The 14,144-nt window shown below is 47.6% G+C and overlaps 1 long non-coding RNA gene across 2 annotated transcripts in view; it reads left to right on the top strand.

Moving 5' to 3' along the window:
• Positions 1-376: 376 nt before the first annotated feature.
• LOC144144149 (uncharacterized) overlaps positions 377-14,144 on the top strand; it is an 86,983-nt gene continuing 73,215 nt past the window's right edge. The window contains exons 1-4 of one of the 2 annotated variants that reach the window (XR_013317170.1): positions 377-510; positions 3,834-3,964; positions 8,217-8,394; positions 13,689-13,880. This is a non-coding gene — a long non-coding RNA (uncharacterized LOC144144149). Of the gene's footprint in view, positions 511-3,833; positions 3,965-8,216; positions 8,395-13,688; positions 13,881-14,144 lie in introns of those variants that run through there. The other variant, XR_013317169.1, reaches the window with a different exon arrangement.

The raw sequence follows: 14,144 nt of genomic DNA, 5'->3' as shown, positions 1-14,144 counted from the left end.
AAAAAACCGCTCAGAACATTTCGTCAAACTGCAGAAATCCTGCAGCGGGGCAAATTTTTGCCAGGTTTAGTACACACTACGTGCATTGGAAACGAAACCGAAACGTAGTGTAAATTAAGTAACAAAGTTTTATTCCGCCCACTGACGCAGATGAGATGTTCCGCCCACTGACGCATATGAAGAAAAAAAGGCATGTTTTGTTTACTTGTGGCAGTGAAACAGCACCGTAGCGGCTGATGGACAAACGCAGCTTCATGACACGCATGACATGCGCATGACTGCACATCAGAGATGCTTATGGCCGTACCAACGTACCATCAGCCATAGCAATCCGATATCCAGCCGCAGCCGAAAAGTCGCGGCACTCGCAGCACTCGCTGCTCGCCTCGCCGCATCAAGTTCACGTGCCGGAGTTGTTTTGTCAACAGCGGATTTCATAATCCCAGTTTTAAGTTTGGTACGCAGTCTTCAATGGGTTCTGCGTGGAGTCAACAACTGGACAAGCAAGCGGTAAACTTCAGCTGCCATTTGTCTCAGCAAACTTCATCGAGGCAGCATGTTGTCGCTCGACAAGGAGCGGCAACAGGTTAGATTAGGGGTCAGGTGAATGCCGCTGTAAGCGTTGACAGGCAGTTGTACTGAAGAACGCTTATCTTGAAACAGATTATTTTCCAATTTGACAAAAGCATGACAGCGCAAATTACACGTCGCAGCAGCGAATGGTCACGTGCGTCTCGGCTTGGTGCGTTGACAGGCTGAAGAACGCTTGTCTTGAAACAGAAGGTATCTTTTTTTTTGCTTGCTCAGAGCAGCTCTGAATAGTTCCAGGCAGCCCAAAACTGCTCCCGCCATAGATGTTCTATGGGCAAATAAAATACGGAGCTGCTTGGAGCTGCTCAGAGCTGCTTTGAGCAGGCAAAAATAAAAAAGAGACCAAGATTATTTTCCAATTTGACAAAAGCATGACAGCGCAAATTACACGTCGCAGCAGCGAGTGGTCACGTGCGTCTCGGCTTGGCGGTCGTAAGCGCTCATTCCGCTGGACGCTACTCCGTACGGCGCATGATAGTTTTTTTATTTTTCAAGCTTGATTACGCAGATCACGTGAGTCATCGTTACTAGGGGCCACTAAATAAGCTACGCTTTTATTTGTACAAGAGACCTGTGACACTAGTAGCGCAGCAAAAATCAGTCCACCCTGTTGCCGAACTCGGCAGGTTTTGAGTCGCAACCACGGCATTTGTTGGGCGTACAGTGGTGATCTCCCTAAGGGTGAACACGGGAGCGCGTGGCCGCCGGTACTATCAGAGCAGCCTACCATGCTCAGCGCGAACCATCACGCATGCGCCGTGCGTGCCGAGCGAGACTATTCTTTCAGCACGCGCACAGCGTCATCGGAGCGTCTCTGCGTCGTCTACTATGTTTATCGCGCGTGTAGCGGTGGATCTATCAGCCACTGTATGGATCAGTGAAACTACAATCCAGATGAAAAATGTTTCCGTGTGAGCGGTGATTCGTTCATTACCTCCAATACAGTGGTTTCGGCACAGCAGCGTACCTCGCCCACTTGTTTTAAACAGACTCAATACATCACGCAGATTTTAACAGCACTTTATTTTTGCAAGTGCTTACAAAAAGTCTTTTAAATGCATATAGTAGCACGCAATTCAAGGCTTCGACGGTGGTCACTCAAAGGTGGCGCAGGCGCTACGACCTTCATTCAATATGCAGAAGAAAACTATCATCCTTTACATTTTTATATTTGGGCGTTTTCATGCAAGAATCCAGGCATCGCGGATCAAAACAAGCTACCATTAGCCGACGAGACGCAACACAGCAGACGACGAGCAGACGCTCCGACGACGGGATGTGCGTGCTGAAAGCGAAATATCACTCGGGACGCACAGCGCATGCGTGATGTTTCGCGCTGCGCACGGTAGGCTGCTCTGATAGTACCGGTAGCCACACGCTCCTGTGTTCACCCTTAGCGAGATCACCACTGTACGAGTTAGAACCCTCGGCCGGCGCCTCATCCACCGTGACTTGCACTTCGCACAGCCCGGGTTGCTCTGGCGCACGCCGCAGCTTCGCTGCCACGGCTTCCTCATACGCTGCAGAAACAAAGCGTTATGTAATTCTGCCCTCATTCTCCCCGGGTTCGCGCTTGTTTAAGTTGGCAGGAAGGGAGATGCCAAAAAGCTTTCCCGTTATAGAAAAAAAAAGTGCACCTTGCCAAGTACCGCGTGCGTTATTAGACGGGGGGAATATTGCACCAAGCGCATTTGCTTCTAGAGTTTTATGACGTGTAGCATGAAGTGCAGGGGACTTGCGCTAGAAAGAGGCCACACAGGGGATGTCATCTTGCCAGTTCGGGCTCGGTTTGCATTAAAACACGCCCTGTATATATGAAGCCTAGGCTGGCTGACGCATAATTGGGGCTTTACTAGACTCGACTAACATCATACTGCGGTTGGAACAATGTTGTCACGGACATTCGAAATATTTGTGTGTTCCGCACCACCTATTTGCACAAAGATTTTGTGGAAAAAATGCATTTGTGGCCTTTTTTTTAAAAATTATAATCGTGAGAATACTTCGCTGCTTAATCGGAAATAAAATAAACCACATTTTACATTCGGCGGGTTAGCTTTTCTTGCTGGGTGCAGAATCGCTACCCCAGAAAATACCTTCATCTCTGTAAGTGACCACAGGTGCTTTTTTTGCTGCAGCAGTGGAAATATTGCCGTGGAAGACGTTCATAAGAGTTTGGTGATAGTGGCAATGTGGCGGGATGTTCTCACTATTTCCGCCTGTCTGCATGTGGGGAAAAAACTCATTAACAGATCAAATTGGGCTTGCAGTATCTCCTCAGGCACTGTCTCAACAATGTTTGAGGGCACTTATACAGTCGAGGACGCATATATTGCACTCCAAGGGGATCGTGAAGAAGTTCGATATGTCAATAATTCGAAATGTAAAATAGTCCAGTCCAAAGCTTATCTGGAATCTCTGCACATCACAGAGCTCTTCGAAGTCGCGACAAACGGTAACTTGCGGAGCAGCGTTTGACATATCGAATGTGCCCGTGATCAGGAGCTCGATACACGCGTACAACAGCGCCATATTTTTGCATGGGATTTCCAAGGGGACGTTCAGACTGTTCGCTATAGACAATAATTCGATATATGCGTGTTCAGTATATCTGTGTTCCGACTGTATGAGGAAGTTGAAGATGCCCTTGTGTCTTTAAAATTGGGCACTCTGGTATGAGGTTTCTTGGCATCCTCCACTGGTCATAACATTCCATAATAAATTCAGTTCAGTTTCATGAGAAAGTCTGGAGTAAAGATTGCAGTCTGAAGATATCGCCACAGTTGCCACCGCAGCATCATTTAGCTTGTGCCCCTAAGGGATGAAACTTGGAATGTGGCTTTGTGTGGGCTCAGGGCCTTGGCAAATCTGAACAAAAAATGTCTCTCACAGCAGCTTGAAGTAGCCACTTGGGCACTGCCTGCGTATAAACATTCTTTCAAGGGGAACACATTGTCGATTTTGTGATGTGTTTTCTGGTGCATAAGTGGTGTTCAGACTCGATGTTGGGATGGCTCTTCAATGATAGGCTGAGCAGATAGATGAAAGTTCACTGCTCCTGCCGTCTAACTCGTCAACCCAGAGTGAAGTTCTTTTTTGTTTTTTGAGACATCTCTTCATTCTCTTCTTGACTTTATCTTTGGACAACTTTTTGCTTTTAGTGCGGAATAATTTCTCCTCAACCCGAAATTTGTCCCCACAGGGTGAAATGGCACTTTTTTTTTTTGCCTTTTTGTGTGCAGCGCAGAGGACGAGCCACCCTTTGGCGGAGTTCAGTTCTCAAGTGACGTTGGCGCTTTCCCAGTGCTTCCAGGCCACATGCAACGGTGGCACCAATGGGACTTTGCAGCACTGGCACGCTTTGGGCCGCAATGTAAGCTGTTGCTTTTGTACTTTACCACCTTTATGTTCCTCTCGTATTCCCCATGACGATTCATTCAGTGCCTAAGAAGCTATTTTGGTGACCACCGCGTGTGCTGATGCGTGGGTGGAATGTCGCTTCTTTTGAGTTTGCTGGGTTGCGTGAGGAGGAATACGCATTTATTTGCGGTCAGCCTCCCATGTACAGGAGGCCGTGAGCATTCACTGAATCCAGGGCTCGCGTTACCAGGGCTTGTTTCAGCTTAGCTGGTCAACACAGACTCCCACTGCTCGTGGGTTTTTTGAGCAGCAGACGAGATGGTGTGTTGTGACAGGTGGGGTGCAGTGTGGGCAGTTAGGTGAAAAGAGGGATCCTGGGGTGTGTGAGAGGACTGGGGGGGTTGTGAAAGGTTTCGGTTGGCAGGCTGCAGAGTATGTGTGCTTGACAGCTTAGCAGTGAGGGATGTGGGGGAGGATATGTTCTTGTGCATGTAGTGGGGGAGTATAGAGTTGTGAATAGGGTCAATGGGAGTGGGTGGTTCTGTGCTGCTCAGACTGTGTCGTCTTGAAGTTGAGGATGCCCGGAATTGAAGTTGGCGGGCAGTGGCATGTGCTGCATTGTTCAAAGGGCCTGTGGGCCAGAATGTGAGAATTTCGATGTCTCCTCCTTGGAAGATTTTGGAGGATGGGTAGAGCCTTGGGTGGTGCTAATCCAGCTTGGTATATAGGCAACGGGTGTATTAGAGTGTGACTTTTGTGTGGTATGGTTGATCGCAGTGGTGCAAGCTATGGCCATTGCCTCTGCAGGTTTAACAGATAGGTTTAACAAGTATGAAGTTGCTGTGCAATGTCTTCTTTTGCTGTGAGCACAGCTAGAGTTTTTGGGGTCTTAACGATTCTGTGTGATGTATAGAGGCCGAATTTTTTTGGCATTAAAAAAGCACATTTTAGGCGTCTAAAATCGGCAGGCAAAACTACGTTTTAGGCCTCCAACGTTGTCAATATAGGCATCAAAAATTTTACATAAATGGAAATAATTTCTACCAACGACGTCTACAACGTGTATCTACGACAGGGAAACCAATAATGTTATTCTTTATGATGGCACACAGATGCCAACAGTTAAACGTACCCATTGAATTGTCCCATACAACGGTCGAATTCTACAAGCACACTGCTCGCATTCGTGTTCAGTAGCCTCTCTCTCTTGCTCGAGCATCCCATATACAGAAAAAGACATGAAAAAGAATACCTGAGGGCTGTAAACACTGATTAAAAGAATGAAGGAATCTCGCACTAACACGTAAGACTTGAAGGTAGCGAAGCTATTGGCAACCTTCACGATCATCAGGACGGTTTAGGCCCACGATTGCAGCCGATTTGCTTCTTCTTCGCTGCCGCAACGACCTTCACTGCATCAGTTTCCTTCTTTTTTTTTTTTTTGGAAGTGGTAATCCTTTGACATCACCTTGGCATGGCGTACGCTGTGACGTGTCCTTCTCGTTCTAGGAAGTTTGGCCAAGATTACAGCGAACGGTGGATTTCTTGTTTCGCCAATCTTGGCCAATCTCCCCCCAAGTGGGTATGGTCGGCATTTTCTCGGTACTCTTAAAGGGACATGCTGCTCCAAACAACTTTTTTTTTAATAATGAAGTTAGGAGGCTGAAATTTTCACATCTTGTAGAGATTGAGCTCCTCTGGTCATATATGCAATCAGATTTTGAATAGCTGCTCCGGATAAAATGTTATGCAGCATGACTTGCAGAAAAATGGTTTTTTTGTGCACACTTTCTTTTGTAGTAAAAAATTTTCCTGAAGCTTTTAAAATAGCCTAGGTAGTTTCTTAGAATCTGCAGAGTGCACAAATCTACCTGAAAGAGCCTCATCATCATTTTCCTCACCACAAAAAAAAAATGACTGGTAGTGTGCCTTTTCTTGTTCTGTATATTTTTGTTTTATGACCGTCAGAAATATCTAAGGACACAAATTGCATAATGAACAAGATTTGTGCACTCTACGTGTTATAATGAACATCTGTGCAAAATTTCATCGTGATACAACAACTTAAGTGGGAAAATAAGTGTGCACAAACTCAGAAAACGGGCAAAAACATCAAACTGAGAAAAACGCAATTGAAAGTTTATTTCTTTGGCAGATTCAGAAATTCTTGCTCAAACAACATGAAACTTGGTGGGGATATAGTCTGAAATGTCCACATTGAGGTACTAAAACTAGAACGCTCCTGCTGCATAAGTTGCACCCTCAGGGTTCTTGCGGGTGGAGTCCTCGGTACAGGCCCATTTCACCAGGCTGTGGCGATGGGACCTAGCTGCAGCAGTCAGCCTGGCAGACATCTGCCTGATCCTCCGCTGGTCACTTGCACTGCTTAGTCTAACCAGTTCTTCTGAAGGGAAGATTCCCAGTTCTTGGAGAACTTGCTCAAAGCTAGTGTGGCCCCTGTTGAACCACAACACCGGGAGAGCAGTGGCAGTCTCCACTACAGTGAACTGCAGGTTGTACGATACCGTCTTGTGCCATATGCACAGTGCTGCTTCTGTCTCCATGGATGAGTAGTCATTTTTTTCACACACAGGGGCATGAAAGGCTTGCCACACTTCCTCCTCTTGCTAATCAAGCTTTTGGGGGTGGCTGCAATCTTGACAGTAGTTTGACAGCACCTCAAAATCCAGGCAGAGACCAGTGTCGAGAGAAATGGCAGTGCCAACACAGTTCTGGCTTTTGTGTCCTCGTTTCTGCCAAGTACAATCAAACATCGCACTGACGTCAGTCTGACCAGTTTGCAACACAGTTACTTGCCTTGCTTCAGCATGGTTGTCAGAGACGACTTCTGTGGCCGCGGCATGAACTTTACTTTCTTGGCAATGTTGTGGAACGTCTTTTGGTGCAGTGGTTTTGGTAGACCAAGAATAGCACAAAACTTGCACAGCTGATCGTGTCCGATGCCAACCGCGCGTGCAGCGAGTACCGCTTTCACATTGATGGCGAAACTATCACGGGGACTTACTTCCCCTGGGAGCTCCCAAAACAAGTGGGAAGAAATATTATTTTTTTATTTTTACGCGGAGATACGAAGCTGGCAAGCGGTTTGATTGAGAGAAGAAGGCTTTGTCTACCTCTCTCAAGTGACTGAAATGGCGGCCAGCCGCGCTGCCGTGCAGCAAAAACTCTCCAAGACCCAAAATTCGGCTTGATTGCGTGATTTCTAGGCTTACCGCGAGTCATTCAGACACGATTTTCACTAAGTTCTCGTTCGTATTTCGTTTTCTTTTTTTTTACCATGAAAGAGGGATAGTCAAAGATGATAATGCAAGTGAAAACAAAAAAACAACATATTTCGAAAAAATGGCGATTTTTTGACCCGCGTGTCCCCTTAACTGCAGGAATGAAAAATTATGATTTGATAAACAGCTTCACCATTGAATTAAGTCTGCCTGACGCAATTTAAGTGTGACACAACAAAAACAAAGATAAAACTTGAGAGACGGCGATTTATGAAAAATTGACATGCTCTTACATGAGGCTGTTAAGTACAACAGGTACAACTCTGGCAATTTTCTCATATACATTGATGTTATCCGAATTGCTCAGGCAAGACGTCCCAACGTGGCCCAATAAATACATTTCAATGTGTGTTTAAAGAGAATTTTCAAACAGTGTAGAGCAGCCAAACTGTTTTTTTGATGGAAAAGCGCGTCTTAGAGCCCAGCCCGTCGGTAGTGTGAATGTTTGGCTGTAAGGAAATGCAGCTGCCGTGCAGACAAACTTCATGAAACGCTTCCATGTTCCAAATGTGTGTAGTGACCTGGACGTTGCTCCAAGCATTTGTGTTAGTCATGCAGTGGTCTGGTGGGCTATTTTAAACTATTCAAGAAAGCGAGTTATTGCAAAGGTGCTCAGATTTAACGAAAAAGTGTGGAAAAGTGAACAAAAAGAAAATAAAAAGTGAACCAGAGTGTAAAAAGTGAACCAGAGTGTAAAGAGTGGCAACACGCAGATGACAGGATGGAGGAAGCGATAAAGGACAGTGGGAGTGACTGACAAAGGAGACTGGCAGGTTATCATTGGCAGCAGCAGCCAATGGCATTCTTCTATAAAAGGGGGGTAACGCGGGCCTGTTGATACGTAATGCTTAAAGAGGAAAACAGCGCTAAACACAGGACAAAGGGGAGACTAGACGCACACAGCGCTGACTGCCAACTAAAGTTCTATTGAAAAGAAAGGGGGCTTTTAACCACTTTTTTCAGAAGGAGATGTGGGGGCCAAGCCCCTCCAATCGGGCCGAGGAGGCGCTGCCGACGTCCTCCTCCTTGGTGGGGCGAGGGCTATCATCGCGCGCCTCCCTCCTCTCCCTACGAGGCGACGGGGGATGCGCGCAGGAGACTCCCCGCAGAGACCGCCCTTGGGACGCGCAGCGATCGCACGGTACGTAACTGCCCTTCAGCCACTTCTAGCCGTTTCTTGCATTGGCCGTTGTTTCCCACTTCCGTGGGTCACGGCACTCACCGTGTCGATTTGCGCATGCCTTGATTTGCGTCAGTGCGTTTATCTAGGATGTCCGGCGAGCCTCCGCGGGCATATTCCACTCATTGGTGGGTTGCCCCCGCGTCGGCGATGTGACGGCTTGCGCCGTCTAGGGTCAGCGGACGAGCGCCGATGCCGCCTGGTCGAGTCCAGTGGCTTGAAATGGGTAGCGGCCACAGAGAGCCCCCTTCCCCTATGTCAGCGAGCGTTGCGGGACGCTAACTGCTGCCCGACTACGGGCTGGGCACACGCTGACGGCTGTATATGCCCCAGGGGCTAGGTGCGTAGTGCAGTGTAGTGTTTGTATCGTGGTTGTCCGCGTAATAAACCCCTGTACTATGGAAGGTATCGCTTCCCTGTGAAGTGACTGACAACGTACACTCTCAGCGAGAGTCGTGGCTCGCTCTCGAACCCGTTGTGGGTAGAGTCTCTCGGCAGGGCAGTTCGGTGCTGCACGAGAGCAGTGAGAATAACGACGGCGAGTTTTTCTGCTATTCTATTCTGTTCCTTGGTGCTAATGGCAAGGATTAAGGATAGAGGAAGTGCCCACAGAACATATACAAAAAATAGATATGGCAGTTATGAAGCGAGATACCTAATCCCCTTGTCCATTAAATCCAACGAAGGACTGCCGATTCGATCTTTTCCCCTTTGGTGTATGACTGGTGCTTTGAATATCTCGCATGCATTGTTCTCAGTATCACCTTAGTATGGCAACTCTCAAAGGCCGGCGTGCACCCACTGCGCTTTGAACAGTGCGAAGCAAGGTGCCCGTGCCCTGTTTTAGGCAGTACGCGTGCTCCCTTAGGCGATCATTGATGCACCGTCCTGTCTGGCCGACAGAGGACCGGCCGCTTGACGGTTCGATTTCATACACCACACCTACGCTGCAGTTGACGTAACGTTTGGCACGCTTTACATTGCAGCTGGCTTTTCATTCTCAGTTATTCACGGCACGGCACAGACTACCAAGCCAATTTGGTGCAGAAAAAACCGCTACAAGTGTTTTTTTTCTGCAGCAAATAAGCTTGGTAGTCTGTGCCGTGCCGTGCCTGTACCCCCACTCGAGCGGCCGCTTTCTCAATCCTGAGCAACACCTGATGAGCTTGCGGGATAACGGCGGTTCCACGACGGGGTTCCTCAGGTTGGGATTTGCTCCCAGCACTCTTGCGGTTTTCTAACAGCAGCATTTCTGCGAGGCTACGAAGCAGCCCATCAGGGTATCCAGCTGAGCGCAGCCTCTGAACTTGGTTCTGAAGGCTGGGCTCAGTCAAGTGGGTACATGAGCCAAACAACACATTTTTCATTGCAGAAAGAGCAATGCCCCTTTTTACAGCTTTTGAGTGTGCAGAGGTAAAGGGCAGCATGCCCTTAACTTGACCGTGGGGAGTATTGCCAGCAAACGTGATCAGCTTGAAAGCTAAGCATGCGATCAAGGAACCTCAACTCAGAGGTAGACAAGAGTTTCTCGGGTTATGGTGTACTGACCAAGTGTGGTGCTAAAAACTGAAAAAAAAAATGGCATTGGCACACTGGTGATACTGCTCACATGGGGACACAAAGGTCGGTAGGAAATCATCGACATAGCGAATCATCGGCATTGCAGCATTGGAGGTTCACATCCAAGGTGCGGTCCAAGTTGGCCAACGAAATGTCACTTAGAACTGGTGCCACGCAGGAACCAATACAAACACCAGTTTTTTTGCACATAGTGATCACTTTGCACTTCCACCAGTGAAGAATTCTGGTAGACCCTTAGCAAATCGAGAAACCTGCTTATGGTTGTACTACAGGAGTTCTGAAAAGGCACTGGCCCGTACCTGTCAATGGCCTCCTCGACAGCATCGATAAGGTCTTGTTGAGGCAGTGAATAGTAAAGGTCCTTTATGTCTACCGACAACGCTGTCACTTTCTGCGCGTCCAGTGTCTCCAGGAACGTGGCGACTTCACGTGCAGACCTTACGAGGTAGGGGTTGTCGAAAGGTAGCAGGGACAGGGATGCCTGAAAGAATGCTCCCAATTGTCGCTGCCAAGTCCCCTCTTTTGGTTACGATAGCCCGGAACGAGCAGCCTTCTTTGTGGGTTTTCGCTGCGACGAAAATCTTGAGCGAAAGGCCCCCTCCTTTATGAACTCCGCCAAATGTGTGAGGACGCCTTCCTCGCATCTTTATACTAGCCGGCCGGATACTGGCCTTGCCGAAGTGGCAGAGGTCACCCTGTCGTCGTAGCTCGAAGAGGGCAAGACGGCAAAACCACCCTCTTTGTCCGACAGGAACAGTCTGAAATTCTATCACGAAGGAGTTTCACCCCATTGGTAGGGTCCACCCTTCGCAGTGTACTCGTCGGCAGACCTTCCACTACCTCAAGGATGCATAGAGCATATTCGTTCGCTGGAGGCAGCCCTTGCAGCTGCTGTCCGTACAAGTCCAAAGTTGGCAGTCAGCGCTGCTTGTGTCTAGTCTTCCCTTTGTACTGTCTTTAGCGCTGTTCCTCTCTTCAAGCGTTCTGCTGGTTGAGCCAGTTATTGCAAACACGCTTTAAGAAATGCAGAGTATTAACAACATGAAATAATAGCTGCTGTGTATTTGCAGGATATAGGTAAACTAATTCTAACTTGGGACCTTCGCTTTCTCCAAGCCAAATCGTCATCCGTAGTTTTTTAGTGACGATGTCTGGCAGCGCTTCCCTGAAGAGCATCACGGCTTCGTGTTACTCAACCCACCCAGCCTCGCAGTACCTGTGAAGGCATGAAAATGGGCGCGGTGAAAACTCGACGTGCTCCTTGAGAACATAGCAGAATATAGCTTTTTTTTTTCTTTTTTGAGGAGCTTCTGAAGTACAAACATGCGGATGTCGCTTACTTTAGACTCATCGTACAAGCAAAGGTTTATTGAATGCAAAGAGCATACACTGCTAAAGGATACGCTTCGCGAATTGGGGCCTGCGCTCCACGAAATGAACCACTCATGACAACGGCTCCATCATAGCCTTGACCTCTCAAACAGTCAAGATCTAGAACGAGGTGAACAAGCTCAGTTTTTAGCGTTTTCGCTGGACCTGATCCACTGAGGTCCGTAAGTGGAACAAAAGCGAGATAATATTCTTTGATGTCTATCGTTTCATGCTCCACGTACCATACACACAGGGAGAACTGCTCAGTGTGCATGTTGTCAGCGGTGCCATCGGTGCCACTTGTTCACAGCTTGAACGAGTCCACCTTGTATTTGCTTGCCGATTATCACAATCAACTCATTTTGAATCGTTGGGCTTGCGTAGAGGGCATTTCCTCCAAAATATTTTATGTGCTCGACAAGAGTCTGATCACCCTCCTCGCACTGTAGTGCAGCAATGCTTTAAAATATCAGTCATTTTTTGCAGTTTCTTCCAGTGTAAGCCTGCTGGCATCTCTGTCCTGAGTGCGATTTCTTGCGGGCCTCCTCAAATAAGAACTGTTTTGATAATTGTCTGCAGTTTTGCCTTGTTTTTTTTTTCTCATTCAATCTTCGCTTGCTTGTTCAGCTGAAGAGTGCTGTCTGTTCTTCCATGAGTCACTTCCAAAAATGACTGTGCCACATTTGTTGCATCTTTGTGCTACTCTCTTTTTGCTTGGTTTTCTAATCAAGTGTGCTTATCCCCTCCACATCGTAAAGGGTGAAGCGACAAGGCTCTACGCAGTTTCATGAGAACCTTTGTCTCTTCTGGATTTCTTAGAAAATAGTACGCAGACCTTGCAGAAGGTGCCTTTTTGTACGTCTAAGTGTAGGCAAGCCACAGGAAACGCGGATGCCAGTTCAGCTGGAATTCTCGCCTTTTCCCGCCATTTGATACAGTAACCTCAGTCATGCCTACAAGAAGCTGTCCACGTGCTCTTGTAGACAGGTCTTTTGTGTACAGACATGTCTCGTCGATATGGACGCCTCCGTTCCCCAGAAAAATCGTCCATAATGTGAGGTGTCCATAATAACGAATCAAGGTCAGAAACACAAGCGTTAAGGAACGCATGCTAAAGAGGTCTCACTTTTGAAGTGGGATATTTCTTTTTTCAGCTGAGCGAAAAGCTCGGTCCGTTCACGCTTAGCACCACCCAGTGCCTCCGCCGAACTGACCAGAGAAGCTAGCGTGCTAGCGAGAAGGTCGTGCTAGCTATCTTCATGGCTGGAGAATGACGGTGCGTGTCGTAGAAAAAGACCGCGATTTGTTCTTGCTTCCCTGCATCGACCATTTTGTTTGCGTGTAAAAGGAATATCTGAACTTTTTTCCAGTGCCGCCGTATTTATTTTCACGGCGGCCACTGACAACGTCGACTGCTTCTTGAGCGGTGGCAGCTCGCAAGTAGCAGATGACGCGCTGTCGCCTGATGACGCAATGTGCGTGACGAGAGTTGTACTCTCCCGCAATGCGCGTGCGCGCTGTTTCCGTGAAGCGCCGTTAGGATGCTCTAGTAGTAGCTCACGACACTCGCTCCCGTGTTCCCACTAAGTGTTGCCGCCATAGTACATACAGAGGTAAAATGGGCCCGACAAAGCCTACAGGTGGGCTCTCAGAGCTGCGCAAAAAGTCTCAGCACCCGAATGTGGCTGACAGACGTTCTTTCTTTGGTGGCAAAATGCATTCACACAAAACATTTACTTCAATCAGCCCCCCCCTCCACCCCTTACAGCAGTGCAGCTCAGATTCACGCAGTTTTTTCCCCTAAAGATGGAAGGTTTGTAAACACCTGCAGCATAAACATACCCCGTGTCATCGATGCCGTGCATAATCGGCAGGTGGCTTGCCCCATCCAAGTCATTCTGATTTTTAGAACGCGTGGCCATTTTGTCTGCCACTGCACCGACCGTTTGTGTGGCTGGTGACGTGGAGCGAGTTGGTGGTCCACCTCCTGAAAAGCAATGTGTAACACACAGCTGTCAGTGCAGAAAGACATCGAGTGAACACGAGCATTGAAATGGCTCTGACACCCAGCACTGTGGGAAATAGAGACACGTGTATATGTTACCTTCAGTGATCACACTGTAGACCTCTCTTTGAAACTGCAGCAAACAATGGTTGCGGGTGTAAATGTGAAAGCTCTATTTTAATCTGCCAGGGCTGCTGTGCTGTTCTTCAGGCAGGCCTCCATGTATTGCAGTATGCTGTGGTTTTGTATTACTGCCCGTAAGCGGTCAGGGCTTGGGTGATGAAAGATTATTTTCCAGGGTTCTAAAGATCCACATACAAGACGAGGTTCACTCAATCTGGCAATAACAAGATTCTGGCTCACATTTCCTGCAGTGCACATTATGTTGGGTGTTTAACACGTGCGTTTATTAAAAAAATTTATACACAGTGATTGAAGTGAGGTTTATTTCTCAATGTCAAAGAACTTACAATAAGAAATTTACAAATGTGGTATGCTCAAGCGGGCTGTTTGAACAAAAATCAGGTACTACATGACGTTCACATCTTTGAGGAACGGCCTACATTATTTTGCATGAGAAGAAAACGTGCGTAAACGTTACAGTAAAAAAAAAAAAGAACAACCTTTGCATTCACAAGGGGCCCCAAATGTAATAAATCTATCGATAGCGCATGAGGTTCAACGAAGTTGCGAATGTGTCACTTACCTGTCTTGAACTATTGCCGCTTAATAACACGGGAATCCTCCCCCTTCC

This window comes from Haemaphysalis longicornis, unplaced genomic scaffold (assembly GCF_048455015.1).
Source record: "Haemaphysalis longicornis isolate Haplotype H1 unplaced genomic scaffold, Haemaphysalis longicornis Haplotype H1 scaffold_63, whole genome shotgun sequence".
NCBI lineage: Eukaryota > Metazoa > Arthropoda > Arachnida > Ixodida > Ixodidae > Haemaphysalis > Haemaphysalis longicornis.
The sequence above is the reverse complement of the archived record's forward strand: the minus strand, read 5'-3'. Positions and strand labels throughout refer to the sequence as shown.